The 16,838-nt window shown below is 49.3% G+C and overlaps 15 non-coding genes across 15 annotated transcripts; all 15 read left to right on the top strand.

The window, feature by feature from the left end:
* The first annotated feature begins 189 nt into the window (after positions 1-189).
* LOC124581362 lies at positions 190-308 on the top strand. The gene has a single exon (XR_006973400.1). It is a non-coding gene; the product is annotated as a 5S ribosomal RNA (ribosomal RNA).
* A 1,034-nt stretch (positions 309-1,342) lies between these two features.
* LOC124581408 lies at positions 1,343-1,461 on the top strand. Its single transcript, XR_006973441.1, has one exon. It is a non-coding gene; the product is annotated as a 5S ribosomal RNA (ribosomal RNA).
* Positions 1,462-2,489: 1,028 nt separating this feature from the next.
* On the top strand, positions 2,490-2,608 carry LOC124581407. Its single transcript, XR_006973440.1, has one exon. It is a non-coding gene; the product is annotated as a 5S ribosomal RNA (ribosomal RNA).
* A 1,040-nt stretch (positions 2,609-3,648) lies between these two features.
* LOC124581406 lies at positions 3,649-3,767 on the top strand. Its single transcript, XR_006973439.1, has one exon. It is a non-coding gene; the product is annotated as a 5S ribosomal RNA (ribosomal RNA).
* A 1,032-nt stretch (positions 3,768-4,799) lies between these two features.
* Positions 4,800-4,918, top strand: LOC124581404. The gene has a single exon (XR_006973438.1). It is a non-coding gene; the product is annotated as a 5S ribosomal RNA (ribosomal RNA).
* Positions 4,919-5,954: 1,036 nt separating this feature from the next.
* LOC124581403 lies at positions 5,955-6,073 on the top strand. The gene has a single exon (XR_006973437.1). It is a non-coding gene; the product is annotated as a 5S ribosomal RNA (ribosomal RNA).
* A 1,036-nt stretch (positions 6,074-7,109) lies between these two features.
* On the top strand, positions 7,110-7,228 carry LOC124581402. Its single transcript, XR_006973436.1, has one exon. It is a non-coding gene; the product is annotated as a 5S ribosomal RNA (ribosomal RNA).
* Positions 7,229-8,262: 1,034 nt separating this feature from the next.
* LOC124581401 lies at positions 8,263-8,381 on the top strand. The gene has a single exon (XR_006973435.1). It is a non-coding gene; the product is annotated as a 5S ribosomal RNA (ribosomal RNA).
* Positions 8,382-9,418: 1,037 nt separating this feature from the next.
* On the top strand, positions 9,419-9,537 carry LOC124581400. Its single transcript, XR_006973434.1, has one exon. It is a non-coding gene; the product is annotated as a 5S ribosomal RNA (ribosomal RNA).
* Positions 9,538-10,572: 1,035 nt separating this feature from the next.
* Positions 10,573-10,691, top strand: LOC124581363. Its single transcript, XR_006973401.1, has one exon. It is a non-coding gene; the product is annotated as a 5S ribosomal RNA (ribosomal RNA).
* A 1,037-nt stretch (positions 10,692-11,728) lies between these two features.
* Positions 11,729-11,847, top strand: LOC124581398. The gene has a single exon (XR_006973432.1). It is a non-coding gene; the product is annotated as a 5S ribosomal RNA (ribosomal RNA).
* A 1,038-nt stretch (positions 11,848-12,885) lies between these two features.
* Positions 12,886-13,004, top strand: LOC124581393. The gene has a single exon (XR_006973429.1). It is a non-coding gene; the product is annotated as a 5S ribosomal RNA (ribosomal RNA).
* A 1,034-nt stretch (positions 13,005-14,038) lies between these two features.
* On the top strand, positions 14,039-14,157 carry LOC124581378. The gene has a single exon (XR_006973415.1). It is a non-coding gene; the product is annotated as a 5S ribosomal RNA (ribosomal RNA).
* A 1,035-nt stretch (positions 14,158-15,192) lies between these two features.
* On the top strand, positions 15,193-15,311 carry LOC124581397. Its single transcript, XR_006973431.1, has one exon. It is a non-coding gene; the product is annotated as a 5S ribosomal RNA (ribosomal RNA).
* A 1,033-nt stretch (positions 15,312-16,344) lies between these two features.
* Positions 16,345-16,463, top strand: LOC124581377. The gene has a single exon (XR_006973414.1). It is a non-coding gene; the product is annotated as a 5S ribosomal RNA (ribosomal RNA).
* The last annotated feature ends 375 nt before the right edge of the window (positions 16,464-16,838 follow it).

The raw sequence follows: 16,838 nt of genomic DNA, 5'->3' as shown, positions 1-16,838 counted from the left end.
AAAAAAAAAAAAATACACGAAGCGCGTCCTTCCGGCTCATAAGTTTTGGAACTCAGGATTGCGTTCGCGCCAACGTGACAAATTGTCAATAAAAAAGAATGCGGCTGCTTTCGACCGAAAAGTGTGATTTTGTGTGTGTTGGGATAAGAACCGAATGCGAATTCCGCCATGCGCCTACATCATCTGGGCGCCAACGGCCATACCATGTTGAGTACACCGGTTCTCGTCCGATCACCGAAGTTAAGCAACATCGGGCGTGGTTAGTACTTGGATGGGTGACCACCTGGGAACACCACGTGCTGTTGGCGCCCTTTCATTTACTTTTTTTTTTTTTTTATACCGCCTTCTTTCCATACCACCGTTCTGTTGTGACAAAGATTCTTGCTTAAGCATTTTAATCTACTGTAATGACCATAAGGTGCGAAATTGCAGTAAATATCTCAGTTTGAGGGAGAATGTGCTAACCAAGTTCGCCAGGAAGTCTTTGAAAACGACAAAACAGTACGAATCGGCAGATGTGTTCTGAAATACCTCAGCGCCTGTTGTTGTATAGCGGTGTACAATTCCTACTTCGATATGTAATTATAAATTTATTCCTTAGTCGTCTCGTCTCGTCTCGTCATCTCCTGCAGACGTTTCTTGTGCTTGCGCTGTTATATGGGCCACGACCCGAGCGGCAGCGAGCGGCAGTCGAGCAAAGTCGGGACAAGTCGGGACGGGGACAGGGACAGGGATAGGAAAGGTGCTAATGCACTGCAAATTACGCAAACACCTCGTCTGAAGCGAGGCGAGGCGAGGCGAGGAAGCTCACATCGCCAGCAGTGGCGCCCTCCAACAAGACTCTGCCACACCCCGCACAGGCCATACGCCGGTCGGCCGCGCGCCAGCCCTCCTGCGCTGGACACCAGGGACAAGATGCGTCTTCCGCGAGTGTCGAAGGCTGCACGCGCCAAGCGGATGACAGGAGGTGCAACGAGAAGCTGCGCGTCTCACACACACGGCGGCGCGCCCGCTAATTCGGCAGTCGCTCTGCTGGCACGTCGGATTGCGGAAGGAAGTGCTTACAATTACAATTCTGTTCGTGTTTTATGTTGTAAAGTTGTTAGCTTGTAACGATGTAATGTTAATAAATAAATTTATAAATCTCACAACAAAAAAAAAAAAAATACACGAAGCGCGTCCTTCCGGCTCATAAGTTTTGGAACTCAGGATTGCGTTCGCGCCAACGTGACAAATTGTCAATAAAAAAGAATGCGGCTGCTTTCGACCGAAAAGTGTGATTTTGTGTGTGTTGGGATAAGAACCGAATGCGAATTCCGCCATGCGCCTACATCATCTGGGCGCCAACGGCCATACCATGTTGAGTACACCGGTTCTCGTCCGATCACCGAAGTTAAGCAACATCGGGCGTGGTTAGTACTTGGATGGGTGACCACCTGGGAACACCACGTGCTGTTGGCTCCCTTTCATTTACTTTTTTTTTTTTTTATACCGCCTTCTTTCCATACCACCGTTCTGTTGTGACAAAGATTCTTGCTTAAGCATTTTAATCTACTGTAATGACCATAAGGTGCGAAATTGCAGTAAATATCTCAGTTTGAGGGAGAATGTGCTAACCAAGTTCGCCAGGAAGTCTTTGAAAACGACAAAACAGTACGAATCGGCAGATGTGTTCTGAAATACGTCAGCGCCTGTTGTTGTATAGCGGTGTACAATTCCTACTTCGATATGTAATTATAAATTTATTCCTTAGTCGTCTCGTCTCGTCTCGTCATCTCCTGCAGACGTTTCTTGTGCTTGCGCTGTTATATGGGCCACGACCCGAGCGGCAGCGAGCGGCAGTCGAGCAAAGTCGGGACGGGGACAGGGACAGGGATAGGAAAGGTGCTAATGCACTGCAAATTACGCAAACACCTCGTCTGAAGCGAGGCGAGGCGAGGCGAGGAAGCTCACATCGCCAGCAGTGGCGCCCTCCAACAAGACTCTGCCACACCCCGCACAGGCCATACGCCGGTCGGCCGCGCGCCAGCCCTCCTGCGCTGGACACCAGGGACAAGATGCGTCTTCCGCGAGTGTCGAAGGCTGCACGCGCCAAGCGGATGACAGGAGGTGCAACGAGAAGCTGCGCGTCTCACACACACGGCGGCGCGCCCGCTAATTCGGCAGTCGCTCTGCTGGCACGTCGGATTGCGGAAGGAAGTGCTTACAATTACAATTCTGTTCGTGTTTTATGTTGTAAAGTTGTTAGCTTGTAACGATGTAATGTTAATAAATAAATTTATAAATCTCACAACAAAAAAAAAAAAAAAAAAATACACGAAGCGCGTCCTTCCGGCTCATAAGTTTTGGAACTCAGGATTGCGTTCGCGCCAACGTGACAAATTGTCAATAAAAAAGAATGCGGCTGCTTTCGACCGAAAAGTGTGATTTTGTGTGTGTTGGGATAAGAACCGAATGCGAATTCCGCCATGCGCCTACATCATCTGGGCGCCAACGGCCATACCATGTTGAGTACACCGGTTCTCGTCCGATCACCGAAGTTAAGCAACATCGGGCGTGGTTAGTACTTGGATGGGTGACCACCTGGGAACACCACGTGCTGTTGGCTCCCTTTCATTTACTTTTTTTTTTTTTTTATACCGCCTTCTTTCCATACCACCGTTCTGTTGTGACAAAGATTCTTGCTTAAGCATTTTAATCTACTGTAATGACCATAAGATGCGAAATTGCAGTAAATATCTCAGGTTGAGGGAGAATGTGCTAACCAAGTTCGCCAGGAAGTCTTTGAAAACGACAAAACAGTACGAATCGGCAGATGTGTTCTGAAATACGTCAGCGCCTGTTGTTGTATAGCGGTGTACAATTCCTACTTCGATATGTAATTATAAATTTATTCCTTAGTCGTCTCGTCTCGTCTCGTCATCTCCTGCAGACGTTTCTTGTGCTTGCGCTGTTATATGGGCCACGACCCGAGCGGCAGCGAGCGGCAGTCGAGCAAAGTCGGGACAAGTCGGGACGGGGACAGGGACAGGGATAGGAAAGGTGCTAATGCACTGCAAATTACGCAAACACCTCGTCTGAAGCGAGGCGAGGCGAGGCGAGGAAGCTCACATCGCCAGCAGTGGCGCCCTCCAACAAGACTCTGCCACACCCCGCACAGGCCATACGCCGGTCGGCCGCGCGCCAGCCCTCCTGCGCTGGACACCAGGGACAAGATGCGTCTTCCGCGAGTGTCGAAGGCTGCACGCGCCAAGCGGATGACAGGAGGTGCAACGAGAAGCTGCGCGTCTCACACACACGGCGGCGCGCCCGCTAATTCGGCAGTCGCTCTGCTGGCACGTCGGATTGCGGAAGGAAGTGCTTACAATTACAATTCTGTTCGTGTTTTATGTTGTAAAGTTGTTAGCTTGTAACGATGTAATGTTAATAAATAAATTTATAAATCTCACAACAAAAAAAAAAAAAAAAAAAATACACGAAGCGCGTCCTTCCGGCTCATAAGTTTTGGAACTCAGGATTGCGTTCGCGCCAACGTGACAAATTGTCAATAAAAAAGAATGCGGCTGCTTTCGACCGAAAAGTGTGATTTTGTGTGTGTTGGGATAAGAACCGAATGCGAATTCCGCCATGCGCCTACATCATCTGGGCGCCAACGGCCATACCATGTTGAGTACACCGGTTCTCGTCCGATCACCGAAGTTAAGCAACATCGGGCGTGGTTAGTACTTGGATGGGTGACCACCTGGGAACACCACGTGCTGTTGGCTCCCTTTCATTTACTTTTTTTTTTTTTATACCGCCTTCTTTCCATACCACCGTTCTGTTGTGACAAAGATTCTTGCTTAAGCATTTTAATCTACTGTAATGACCATAAGGTGCGAAATTGCAGTAAATATCTCAGTTTGAGGGAGAATGTGCTAACCAAGTTCGCTAGGAAGTCTTTGAAAACGACAAAACAGTACGAATCGGCAGATGTGTTCTGAAATACGTCAGCGCCTGTTGTTGTATAGCGGTGTACAATTCCTACTTCGATATGTAATTATAAATTTATTCCTTAGTCGTCTCGTCTCGTCTCGTCATCTCCTGCAGACGTTTCTTGTGCTTGCGCTGTTATATGGGCCACGACCCGAGCGGCAGCGAGCGGCAGTCGAGCAAAGTCGGGACAAGTCGGGACGGGGACAGGGACAGGGATAGGAAAGGTGCTAATGCACTGCAAATTACGCAAACACCTCGTCTGAAGCGAGGCGAGGCGAGGCGAGGAAGCTCACATCGCCAGCAGTGGCGCCCTCCAGCAAGACTCTGCCACACCCCGCACAGGCCATACGCCGGTCGGCCGCGCGCCAGCCCTCCTGCGCTGGACACCAGGGACAAGATGCGTCTTCCGCGAGTGTCGAAGGCTGCACGCGCCAAGCGGATGACAGGAGGTGCAACGAGAAGCTGCGCGTCTCACACACACGGCGGCGCGCCCGCTAATTCGGCAGTCGCTCTGCTGGCACGTCGGATTGCGGAAGGAAGTGCTTACAATTACAATTCTGTTCGTGTTTTATGTTGTAAAGTTGTTAGCTTGTAACGATGTAATGTTAATAAATAAATTTATAAATCTCACAACAAAAAAAAAAAAAATACACGAAGCGCGTCCTTCCGGCTCATAAGTTTTGGAACTCAGGATTGCGTTCGCGCCAACGTGACAAATTGTCAATAAAAAAGAATGCGGCTGCTTTCGACCGAAAAGTGTGATTTTGTGTGTGTTGGGATAAGAACCGAATGCGAATTCCGCCATGCGCCTACATCATCTGGGCGCCAACGGCCATACCATGTTGAGTACACCGGTTCTCGTCCGATCACCGAAGTTAAGCAACATCGGGCGTGGTTAGTACTTGGATGGGTGACCACCTGGGAACACCACGTGCTGTTGGCTCCCTTTCATTTACTTTTTTTTTTTTTTTATACCGCCTTCTTTCCATACCACCGTTCTGTTGTGACAAAGATTCTTGCTTAAGCATTTTAATCTACTGTAATGACCATAAGGTGCGAAATTGCAGTAAATATCTCAGTTTGAGGGAGAATGTGCTAACCAAGTTCGCCAGGAAGTCTTTGAAAACGACAAAACAGTACGAATCGGCAGATGTGTTCTGAAATACGTCAGCGCCTGTTGTTGTATAGCGGTGTACAATTCCTACTTCGATATGTAATTATAAATTTATTCCTTAGTCGTCTCGTCTCGTCTCGTCATCTCCTGCAGACGTTTCTTGTGCTTGCGCTGTTATATGGGCCACGACCCGAGCGGCAGCGAGCGGCAGTCGAGCAAAGTCGGGACAAGTCGGGACGGGGACAGGGACAGGGATAGGAAAGGTGCTAATGCACTGCAAATTACGCAAACACCTCGTCTGAAGCGAGGCGAGGCGAGGCGAGGAAGCTCACATCGCCAGCAGTGGCGCCCTCCAACAAGACTCTGCCACACCCCGCACAGGCCATACGCCGGTCGGCCGCGCGCCAGCCCTCCTGCGCTGGACACCAGGGACAAGATGCGTCTTCCGCGAGTGTCGAAGGCTGCACGCGCCAAGCGGATGACAGGAGGTGCAACGAGAAGCTGCGCGTCTCACACACACGGCGGCGCGCCCGCTAATTCGGCAGTCGCTCTGCTGGCACGTCGGATTGCGGAAGGAAGTGCTTACAATTACAATTCTGTTCGTGTTTTATGTTGCAAAGTTGTTAGCTTGTAACGATGTAATGTTAATAAATAAATTTATAAATCTCACAACAAAAAAAAAAAAAAAATACACGAAGCGCGTCCTTCCGGCTCATAAGTTTTGGAACTCAGGATTGCGTTCGCGCCAACGTGACAAATTGTCAATAAAAAAGAATGCGGCTGCTTTCGACCGAAAAGTGTGATTTTGTGTGTGTTGGGATAAGAACCGAATGCGAATTCCGCCATGCGCCTACATCATCTGGGCGCCAACGGCCATACCATGTTGAGTACACCGGTTCTCGTCCGATCACCGAAGTTAAGCAACATCGGGCGTGGTTAGTACTTGGATGGGTGACCACCTGGGAACACCACGTGCTGTTGGCTCCCTTTCATTTACTTTTTTTTTTTTTTTATACCGCCTTCTTTCCATACCACCGTTCTGTTGTGACAAAGATTCTTGCTTAAGCATTTTAATCTACTGTAATGACCATAAGGTGCGAAATTGCAGTAAATATCTCAGTTTGAGGGAGAATGTGCTAACCAAGTTCGCCAGGAAGTCTTTGAAAACGACAAAACAGTACGAATCGGCAGATGTGTTCTGAAATACGTCAGCGCCTGTTGTTGTATAGCGGTGTACAATTCCTACTTCGATATGTAATTATAAATTTATTCCTTAGTCGTCTCGTCTCGTCTCGTCATCTCCTGCAGACGTTTCTTGTGCTTGCGCTGTTATATGGGCCACGACCCGAGCGGCAGCGAGCGGCAGTCGAGCAAAGTCGGGACAAGTCGGGACGGGGACAGGGACAGGGATAGGAAAGGTGCTAATGCACTGCAAATTACGCAAACACCTCGTCTGAAGCGAGGCGAGGCGAGGCGAGGAAGCTCACATCGCCAGCAGTGGCGCCCTCCAACAAGACTCTGCCACACCCCGCACAGGCCATACGCCGGTCGGCCGCGCGCCAGCCCTCCTGCGCTGGACACCAGGGACAAGATGCGTCTTCCGCGAGTGTCGAAGGCTGCACGCGCCAAGCGGATGACAGGAGGTGCAACGAGAAGCTGCGCGTCTCACACACACGGCGGCGCGCCCGCTAATTCGGCAGTCGCTCTGCTGGCACGTCGGATTGCGGAAGGAAGTGCTTACAATTACAATTCTGTTCGTGTTTTATGTTGCAAAGTTGTTAGCTTGTAACGATGTAATGTTAATAAATAAATTTATAAATCTCACAACAAAAAAAAAAAAAAAATACACGAAGCGCGTCCTTCCGGCTCATAAGTTTTGGAACTCAGGATTGCGTTCGCGCCAACGTGACAAATTGTCAATAAAAAAGAATGCGGCTGCTTTCGACCGAAAAGTGTGATTTTGTGTGTGTTGGGATAAGAACCGAATGCGAATTCCGCCATGCGCCTACATCATCTGGGCGCCAACGGCCATACCATGTTGAGTACACCGGTTCTCGTCCGATCACCGAAGTTAAGCAACATCGGGCGTGGTTAGTACTTGGATGGGTGACCACCTGGGAACACCACGTGCTGTTGGCTCCCTTTCATTTACTTTTTTTTTTTTTTTATACCGCCTTCTTTCCATACCACCGTTCTGTTGTGACAAAGATTCTTGCTTAAGCATTTTAATCTACTGTAATGACCATAAGGTGCGAAATTGCAGTAAATATCTCAGTTTGAGGGAGAATGTGCTAACCAAGTTCGCCAGGAAGTCTTTGAAAACGACAAAACAGTACGAATCGGCAGATGTGTTCTGAAATACGTCAGCGCCTGTTGTTGTATAGCGGTGTACAATTCCTACTTCGATATGTAATTATAAATTTATTCCTTAGTCGTCTCGTCTCGTCTCGTCATCTCCTGCAGACGTTTCTTGTGCTTGCGCTGTTATATGGGCCACGACCCGAGCGGCAGCGAGCGGCAGTCGAGCAAAGTCGGGACAAGTCGGGACGGGGACAGGGACAGGGATAGGAAAGGTGCTAATGCACTGCAAATTACGCAAACACCTCGTCTGAAGCGAGGCGAGGCGAGGCGAGGAAGCTCACATCGCCAGCAGTGGCGCCCTCCAACAAGACTCTGCCACACCCCGCACAGGCCATACGCCGGTCGGCCGCGCGCCAGCCCTCCTGCGCTGGACACCAGGGACAAGATGCGTCTTCCGCGAGTGTCGAAGGCTGCACGCGCCAAGCGGATGACAGGAGGTGCAACGAGAAGCTGCGCGTCTCACACACACGGCGGCGCGCCCGCTAATTCGGCAGTCGCTCTGCTGGCACGTCGGATTGCGGAAGGAAGTGCTTACAATTACAATTCTGTTCGTGTTTTATGTTGTAAAGTTGTTAGCTTGTAACGATGTAATGTTAATAAATAAATTTATAAATCTCACAACAAAAAAAAAAAAAATACACGAAGCGCGTCCTTCCGGCTCATAAGTTTTGGAACTCAGGATTGCGTTCGCGCCAACGTGACAAATTGTCAATAAAAAAGAATGCGGCTGCTTTCGACCGAAAAGTGTGATTTTGTGTGTGTTGGGATAAGAACCGAATGCGAATTCCGCCATGCGCCTACATCATCTGGGCGCCAACGGCCATACCATGTTGAGTACACCGGTTCTCGTCCGATCACCGAAGTTAAGCAACATCGGGCGTGGTTAGTACTTGGATGGGTGACCACCTGGGAACACCACGTGCTGTTGGCTCCCTTTCATTTACTTTTTTTTTTTTTTTATACCGCCTTCTTTCCATACCACCGTTCTGTTGTGACAAAGATTCTTGCTTAAGCATTTTAATCTACTGTAATGACCATAAGGTGCGAAATTGCAGTAAATATCTCAGTTTGAGGGAGAATGTGCTAACCAAGTTCGCCAGGAAGTCTTTGAAAACGACAAAACAGTACGAATCGGCAGATGTGTTCTGAAATACGTCAGCGCCTGTTGTTGTATAGCGGTGTACAATTCCTACTTCGATATGTAATTATAAATTTATTCCTTAGTCGTCTCGTCTCGTCTCGTCATCTCCTGCAGACGTTTCTTGTGCTTGCGCTGTTATATGGGCCACGACCCGAGCGGCAGCGAGCGGCAGTCGAGCAAAGTCGGGACAAGTCGGGACGGGGACAGGGACAGGGATAGGAAAGGTGCTAATGCACTGCAAATTACGCAAACACCTCGTCTGAAGCGAGGCGAGGCGAGGCGAGGAAGCTCACATCGCCAGCAGTGGCGCCCTCCAACAAGACTCTGCCACACCCCGCACAGGCCATACGCCGGTCGGCCGCGCGCCAGCCCTCCTGCGCTGGACACCAGGGACAAGATGCGTCTTCCGCGAGTGTCGAAGGCTGCACGCGCCAAGCGGATGACAGGAGGTGCAACGAGAAGCTGCGCGTCTCACACACACGGCGGCGCGCCCGCTAATTCGGCAGTCGCTCTGCTGGCACGTCGGATTGCGGAAGGAAGTGCTTACAATTACAATTCTGTTCGTGTTTTATGTTGTAAAGTTGTTAGCTTGTAACGATGTAATGTTAATAAATAAATTTATAAATCTCACAACAAAAAAAAAAAAAAAAATACACGAAGCGCGTCCTTCCGGCTCATAAGTTTTGGAACTCAGGATTGCGTTCGCGCCAACGTGACAAATTGTCAATAAAAAAGAATGCGGCTGCTTTCGACCGAAAAGTGTGATTTTGTGTGTGTTGGGATAAGAACCGAATGCGAATTCCGCCATGCGCCTACATCATCTGGGCGCCAACGGCCATACCATGTTGAGTACACCGGTTCTCGTCCGATCACCGAAGTTAAGCAACATCGGGCGTGGTTAGTACTTGGATGGGTGACCACCTGGGAACACCACGTGCTGTTGGCTCCCTTTCATTTACTTTTTTTTTTTTTTTATACCGCCTTCTTTCCATACCACCGTTCTGTTGTGACAAAGATTCTTGCTTAAGCATTTTAATCTACTGTAATGACCATAAGGTGCGAAATTGCAGTAAATATCTCAGTTTGAGGGAGAATGTGCTAACCAAGTTCGCCAGGAAGTCTTTGAAAACGACAAAACAGTACGAATCGGCAGATGTGTTCTGAAATACGTCAGCGCCTGTTGTTGTATAGCGGTGTACAATTCCTACTTCGATATGTAATTATAAATTTATTCCTTAGTCGTCTCGTCTCGTCTCGTCATCTCCTGCAGACGTTTCTTGTGCTTGCGCTGTTATATGGGCCACGACCCGAGCGGCAGCGAGCGGCAGTCGAGCAAAGTCGGGACAAGTCGGGACGGGGACAGGGACAGGGATAGGAAAGGTGCTAATGCACTGCAAATTACGCAAACACCTCGTCTGAAGCGAGGCGAGGCGAGGCGAGGAAGCTCACATCGCCAGCAGTGGCGCCCTCCAACAAGACTCTGCCACACCCCGCACAGGCCATACGCCGGTCGGCCGCGCGCCAGCCCTCCTGCGCTGGACACCAGGGACAAGATGCGTCTTCCGCGAGTGTCGAAGGCTGCACGCGCCAAGCGGATGACAGAAGGTGCAACGAGAAGCTGCGCGTCTCACACACACGGCGGCGCGCCCGCTAATTCGGCAGTCGCTCTGCTGGCACGTCGGATTGCGGAAGGAAGTGCTTACAATTACAATTCTGTTCGTGTTTTATGTTGTAAAGTTGTTAGCTTGTAACGATGTAATGTTAATAAATAAATTTATAAATCTCACAACAAAAAAAAAAAAAAATACACGAAGCGCGTCCTTCCGGCTCATAAGTTTTGGAACTCAGGATTGCGTTCGCGCCAACGTGACAAATTGTCAATAAAAAAGAATGCGGCTGCTTTCGACCGAAAAGTGTGATTTTGTGTGTGTTGGGATAAGAACCGAATGCGAATTCCGCCATGCGCCTACATCATCTGGGCGCCAACGGCCATACCATGTTGAGTACACCGGTTCTCGTCCGATCACCGAAGTTAAGCAACATCGGGCGTGGTTTGTACTTGGATGGGTGACCACCTGGGAACACCACGTGCTGTTGGCTCCCTTTCATTTACTTTTTTTTTTTTTATACCGCCTTCTTTCCATACCACCGTTCTGTTGTGACAAAGATTCTTGCTTAAGCATTTTAATCTACTGTAATGACCATAAGGTGCGAAATTGCAGTAAATATCTCAGTTTGAGGGAGAATGTGCTAACCAAGTTCGCCAGGAAGTCTTTGAAAACGACAAAACAGTACGAATCGGCAGATGTGTTCTGAAATACGTCAGCGCCTGTTGTTGTATAGCGGTGTACAATTCCTACTTCGATATGTAATTATAAATTTATTCCTTAGTCGTCTCGTCTCGTCTCGTCATCTCCTGCAGACGTTTCTTGTGCTTGCGCTGTTATATGGGCCACGACCCGAGCGGCAGCGAGCGGCAGTCGAGCAAAGTCGGGACAAGTCGGGACGGGGACAGGGACAGGGATAGGAAAGGTGCTAATGCACTGCAAATTACGCAAACACCTCGTCTGAAGCGAGGCGAGGCGAGGCGAGGAAGCTCACATCGCCAGCAGTGGCGCCCTCCAACAAGACTCTGCCACACCCCGCACAGGCCATACGCCGGTCGGCCGCGCGCCAGCCCTCCTGCGCTGGACACCAGGGACAAGATGCGTCTTCCGCGAGTGTCGAAGGCTGCACGCGCCAAGCGGATGACAGGAGGTGCAACGAGAAGCTGCGCGTCTCACACACACGGCGGCGCGCCCGCTAATTCGGCAGTCGCTCTGCTGGCACGTCGGATTGCGGAAGGAAGTGCTTACAATTACAATTCTGTTCGTGTTTTATGTTGTAAAGTTGTTAGCTTGTAACGATGTAATGTTAATAAATAAATTTATAAATCTCACAACAAAAAAAAAAAAAAAAAAATACACGAAGCGCGTCCTTCCGGCTCATAAGTTTTGGAACTCAGGATTGCGTTCGCGCCAACGTGACAAATTGTCAATAAAAAAGAATGCGGCTGCTTTCGACCGAAAAGTGTGATTTTGTGTGTGTTGGGATAAGAACCGAATGCGAATTCCGCCATGCGCCTACATCATCTGGGCGCCAACGGCCATACCATGTTGAGTACACCGGTTCTCGTCCGATCACCGAAGTTAAGCAACATCGGGCGTGGTTAGTACTTGGATGGGTGACCACCTGGGAACACCACGTGCTGTTGGCTCCCTTTCATTTACTTTTTTTTTTTTTATACCGCCTTCTTTCCATACCACCGTTCTGTTGTGACAAAGATTCTTGCTTAAGCATTTTAATCTACTGTAATGACCATAAGGTGCGAAATTGCAGTAAATATCTCAGTTTGAGGGAGAATGTGCTAACCAAGTTCGCCAGGAAGTCTTTGAAAACGACAAAACAGTACGAATCGGCAGATGTGTTCTGAAATACGTCAGCGCCTGTTGTTGTATAGCGGTGTACAATTCCTACTTCGATATGTAATTATAAATTTATTCCTTAGTCGTCTCGTCTCGTCTCGTCATCTCCTGCAGACGTTTCTTGTGCTTGCGCTGTTATATGGGCCACGACCCGAGCGGCAGCGAGCGGCAGTCGAGCAAAGTCGGGACAAGTCGGGACGGGGACAGGGACAGGGATAGGAAAGGTGCTAATGCACTGCAAATTACGCAAACACCTCGTCTGAAGCGAGGCGAGGCGAGGCGAGGAAGCTCACATCGCCAGCAGTGGCGCCCTCCAGCAAGACTCTGCCACACCCCGCACAGGCCATACGCCGGTCGGCCGCGCGCCAGCCCTCCTGCGCTGGACACCAGGGACAAGATGCGTCTTCCGCGAGTGTCGAAGGCTGCACGCGCCAAGCGGATGACAGGAGGTGCAACGAGAAGCTGCGCGTCTCACACACACGGCGGCGCGCCCGCTAATTCGGCAGTCGCTCTGCTGGCACGTCGGATTGCGGAAGGAAGTGCTTACAATTACAATTCTGTTCGTGTTTTATGTTGTAAAGTTGTTAGCTTGTAACGATGTAATGTTAATAAATAAATTTATAAATCTCACAACAAAAAAAAAAAAAAAAAAAATACACGAAGCGCGTCCTTCCGGCTCATAAGTTTTGGAACTCAGGATTGCGTTCGCGCCAACGTGACAAATTGTCAATAAAAAAGAATGCGGCTGCTTTCGACCGAAAAGTGTGATTTTGTGTGTGTTGGGATAAGAACCGAATGCGAATTCCGCCATGCGCCTACATCATCTGGGCGCCAACGGCCATACCATGTTGAGTACACCGGTTCTCGTCCGATCACCGAAGTTAAGCAACATCGAGCGTGGTTAATACTTGGATGGGTGACCACCTGGGAACACCACGTGCTGTTGGCTCCCTTTCATTTACTTTTTTTTTTTTTTATACCGCCTTCTTTCCATACCACCGTTCTGTTGTGACAAAGATTCTTGCTTAAGCATTTTAATCTACTGTAATGACCATAAGGTGCGAAATTGCAGTAAATATCTCAGTTTGAGGGAGAATGTGCTAACCAAGTTCGCCAGGAAGTCTTTGAAAACGACAAAACAGTACGAATCGGCAGATGTGTTCTGAAATACGTCAGCGCCTGTTGTTGTATAGCGGTGTACAATTCCTACTTCGATATGTAATTATAAATTTATTCCTTAGTCGTCTCGTCTCGTCTCGTCATCTCCTGCAGACGTTTCTTGTGCTTGCGCTGTTATATGGGCCACGACCCGAGCGGCAGCGAGCGGCAGTCGAGCAAAGTCGGGACAAGTCGGGACGGGGACAGGGACAGGGATAGGAAAGGTGCTAATGCACTGCAAATTACGCAAACACCTCGTCTGAAGCGAGGCGAGGCGAGGCGAGGAAGCTCACATCGCCAGCAGTGGCGCCCTCCAACAAGACTCTGCCACACCCCGCACAGGCCATACGCCGGTCGGCCGCGCGCCAGCCCTCCTGCGCTGGACACCAGGGACAAGATGCGTCTTCCGCGAGTGTCGAAGGCTGCACGCGCCAAGCGGATGACAGGAGGTGCAACGAGAAGCTGCGCGTCTCACACACACGGCGGCGCGCCCGCTAATTCGGCAGTCGCTCTGCTGGCACGTCGGATTGCGGAAGGAAGTGCTTACAATTACAATTCTGTTCGTGTTTTATGTTGTAAAGTTGTTAGCTTGTAACGATGTAATGTTAATAAATAAATTTATAAATCTCACAACAAAAAAAAAAAAAAATACACGAAGCGCGTCCTTCCGGCTCATAAGTTTTGGAACTCAGGATTGCGTTCGCGCCAACGTGACAAATTGTCAATAAAAAAGAATGCGGCTGCTTTCGACCGAAAAGTGTGATTTTGTGTGTGTTGGGATAAGAACCGAATGCGAATTCCGCCATGCGCCTACATCATCTGGGCGCCAACGGCCATACCATGTTGAGTACACCGGTTCTCGTCCGATCACCGAAGTTAAGCAACATCGGGCGTGGTTAGTACTTGGATGGGTGACCACCTGGGAACACCACGTGCTGTTTTCTCCCTTTCATTTACTTTTTTTTTTTTTTTATACCGCCTTCTTTCCATACCACCGTTCTGTTGTGACAAAGATTCTTGCTTAAGCATTTTAATCTACTGTAATGACCATAAGGTGCGAAATTGCAGTAAATATCTCAGTTTGAGGGAGAATGTGCTAACCAAGTTCGCCAGGAAGTCTTTGAAAACGACAAAACAGTACGAATCGGCAGATGTGTTCTGAAATACGTCAGCGCCTGTTGTTGTATAGCGGTGTACAATTCCTACTTCGATATGTAATTATAAATTTATTCCTTAGTCGTCTCGTCTCGTCTCGTCATCTCCTGCAGACGTTTCTTGTGCTTGCGCTGTTATATGGGCCACGACCCGAGCGGCAGCGAGCGGCAGTCGAGCAAAGTCGGGACAAGTCGGGACGGGGACAGGGACAGGGATAGGAAAGGTGCTAATGCACTGCAAATTACGCAAACACCTCGTCTGAAGCGAGGCGAGGCGAGGCGAGGAAGCTCACATCGCCAGCAGTGGCGCCCTCCAACAAGACTCTGCCACACCCCGCACAGGCCATACGCCGGTCGGCCGCGCGCCAGCCCTCCTGCGCTGGACACCAGGGACAAGATGCGTCTTCCGCGAGTGTCGAAGGCTGCACGCGCCAAGCGGATGACAGGAGGTGCAACGAGAAGCTGCGCGTCTCACACACACGGCGGCGCGCCCGCTAATTCGGCAGTCGCTCTGCTGGCACGTCGGATTGCGGAAGGAAGTGCTTACAATTACAATTCTGTTCGTGTTTTATGTTGTAAAGTTGTTAGCTTGTAACGATGTAATGTTAATAAATAAATTTATAAATCTCACAACAAAAAAAAAAAAAAATACACGAAGCGCGTCCTTCCGGCTCATAAGTTTTGGAACTCAGGATTGCGTTCGCGCCAACGTGACAAATTGTCAATAAAAAAGAATGCGGCTGCTTTCGACCGAAAAGTGTGATTTTGTGTGTGTTGGGATAAGAACCGAATGCGAATTCCGCCATGCGCCTACATCATCTGGGCGCCAACGGCCATACCATGTTGAGTACACCGGTTCTCGTCCGATCACCGAAGTTAAGCAACATCGGGCGTGGTTAGTACTTGGATGGGTGACCACCTGGGAACACCACGTGCTGTTGGCTCCCTTTCATTTACTTTTTTTTTTTTTATACCGCCTTCTTTCCATACCACCGTTCTGTTGTGACAAAGATTCTTGCTTAAGCATTTTAATCTACTGTAATGACCATAAGGTGCGAAATTGCAGTAAATATCTCAGTTTGAGGGAGAATGTGCTAACCAAGTTCGCCAGGAAGTCTTTGAAAACGACAAAACAGTACGAATCGGCAGATGTGTTCTGAAATACGTCAGCGCCTGTTGTTGTATAGCGGTGTACAATTCCTACTTCGATATGTAATTATAAATTTATTCCTTAGTCGTCTCGTCTCGTCTCGTCATCTCCTGCAGACGTTTCTTGTGCTTGCGCTGTTATATGGGCCACGACCCGAGCGGCAGCGAGCGGCAGTCGAGCAAAGTCGGGACAAGTCGGGACGGGGACAGGGACAGGGATAGGAAAGGTGCTAATGCACTGCAAATTACGCAAACACCTCGTCTGAAGCGAGGCGAGGCGAGGCGAGGAAGCTCACATCGCCAGCAGTGGCGCCCTCCAACAAGACTCTGCCACACCCCGCACAGGCCATACGCCGGTCGGCCGCGCGCCAGCCCTCCTGCGCTGGACACCAGGGACAAGATGCGTCTTCCGCGAGTGTCGAAGGCTGCACGCGCCAAGCGGATGACAGGAGGTGCAACGAGAAGCTGCGCGTCTCACACACACGGCGGCGCGCCCGCTAATTCGGCAGTCGCTCTGCTGGCACGTCGGATTGCGGAAGGAAGTGCTTACAATTACAATTCTGTTCGTGTTTTATGTTGTAAAGTTGTTAGCTTGTAACGATGTAATGTTAATAAATAAATTTATAAATCTCACAACAAAAAAAAAAAAAAATACACGAAGCGCGTCCTTCCGGCTCATAAGTTTTGGAACTCAGGATTGCGTTCGCGCCAACGTGACAAATTGTCAATAAAAAAGAATGCGGCTGCTTTCGACCGAAAAGTGTGATTTTGTGTGTGTTGGGATAAGAACCGAATGCGAATTCCGCCATGCGCCTACATCATCTGGGCGCCAACGGCCATACCATGTTGAGTACACCGGTTCTCGTCCGATCACCGAAGTTAAGCAACATCGGGCGTGGTTAGTACTTGGATGGGTGACCACCTGGGAACACCACGTGCTGTTTTCTCCCTTTCATTTACTTTTTTTTTTTTTTTATACCGCCTTCTTTCCATACCACCGTTCTGTTGTGACAAAGATTCTTGCTTAAGCATTTTAATCTACTGTAATGACCATAAGGTGCGAAATTGCAGTAAATATCTCAGTTTGAGGGAGAATGTGCTAACCAAGTTCGCCAGGAAGTCTTTGAAAACGACAAAACAGTACGAATCGGCAGATGTGTTCTGAAATACGTCAGCGCCTGTTGTTGTATAGCGGTGTACAATTCCTACTTCGATATGTAATTATAAATTTATTCCTTAGTCGTCTCGTCTCGTCTCGTCATCTCCTGCAGACGTTTCTTGTGCTTGCGCTGTTATATGGGCCACGACCCGAGCGGCAGCGA

This window comes from Schistocerca americana, unplaced genomic scaffold (assembly GCF_021461395.2).
Source record: "Schistocerca americana isolate TAMUIC-IGC-003095 unplaced genomic scaffold, iqSchAmer2.1 HiC_scaffold_367, whole genome shotgun sequence".
In the NCBI taxonomy this organism is placed as follows: Eukaryota; Metazoa; Arthropoda; class Insecta; order Orthoptera; family Acrididae; genus Schistocerca; species Schistocerca americana.
Note: the sequence above shows the minus strand (reverse complement) of the source record. Positions and strands in the feature narration are given on the sequence as shown.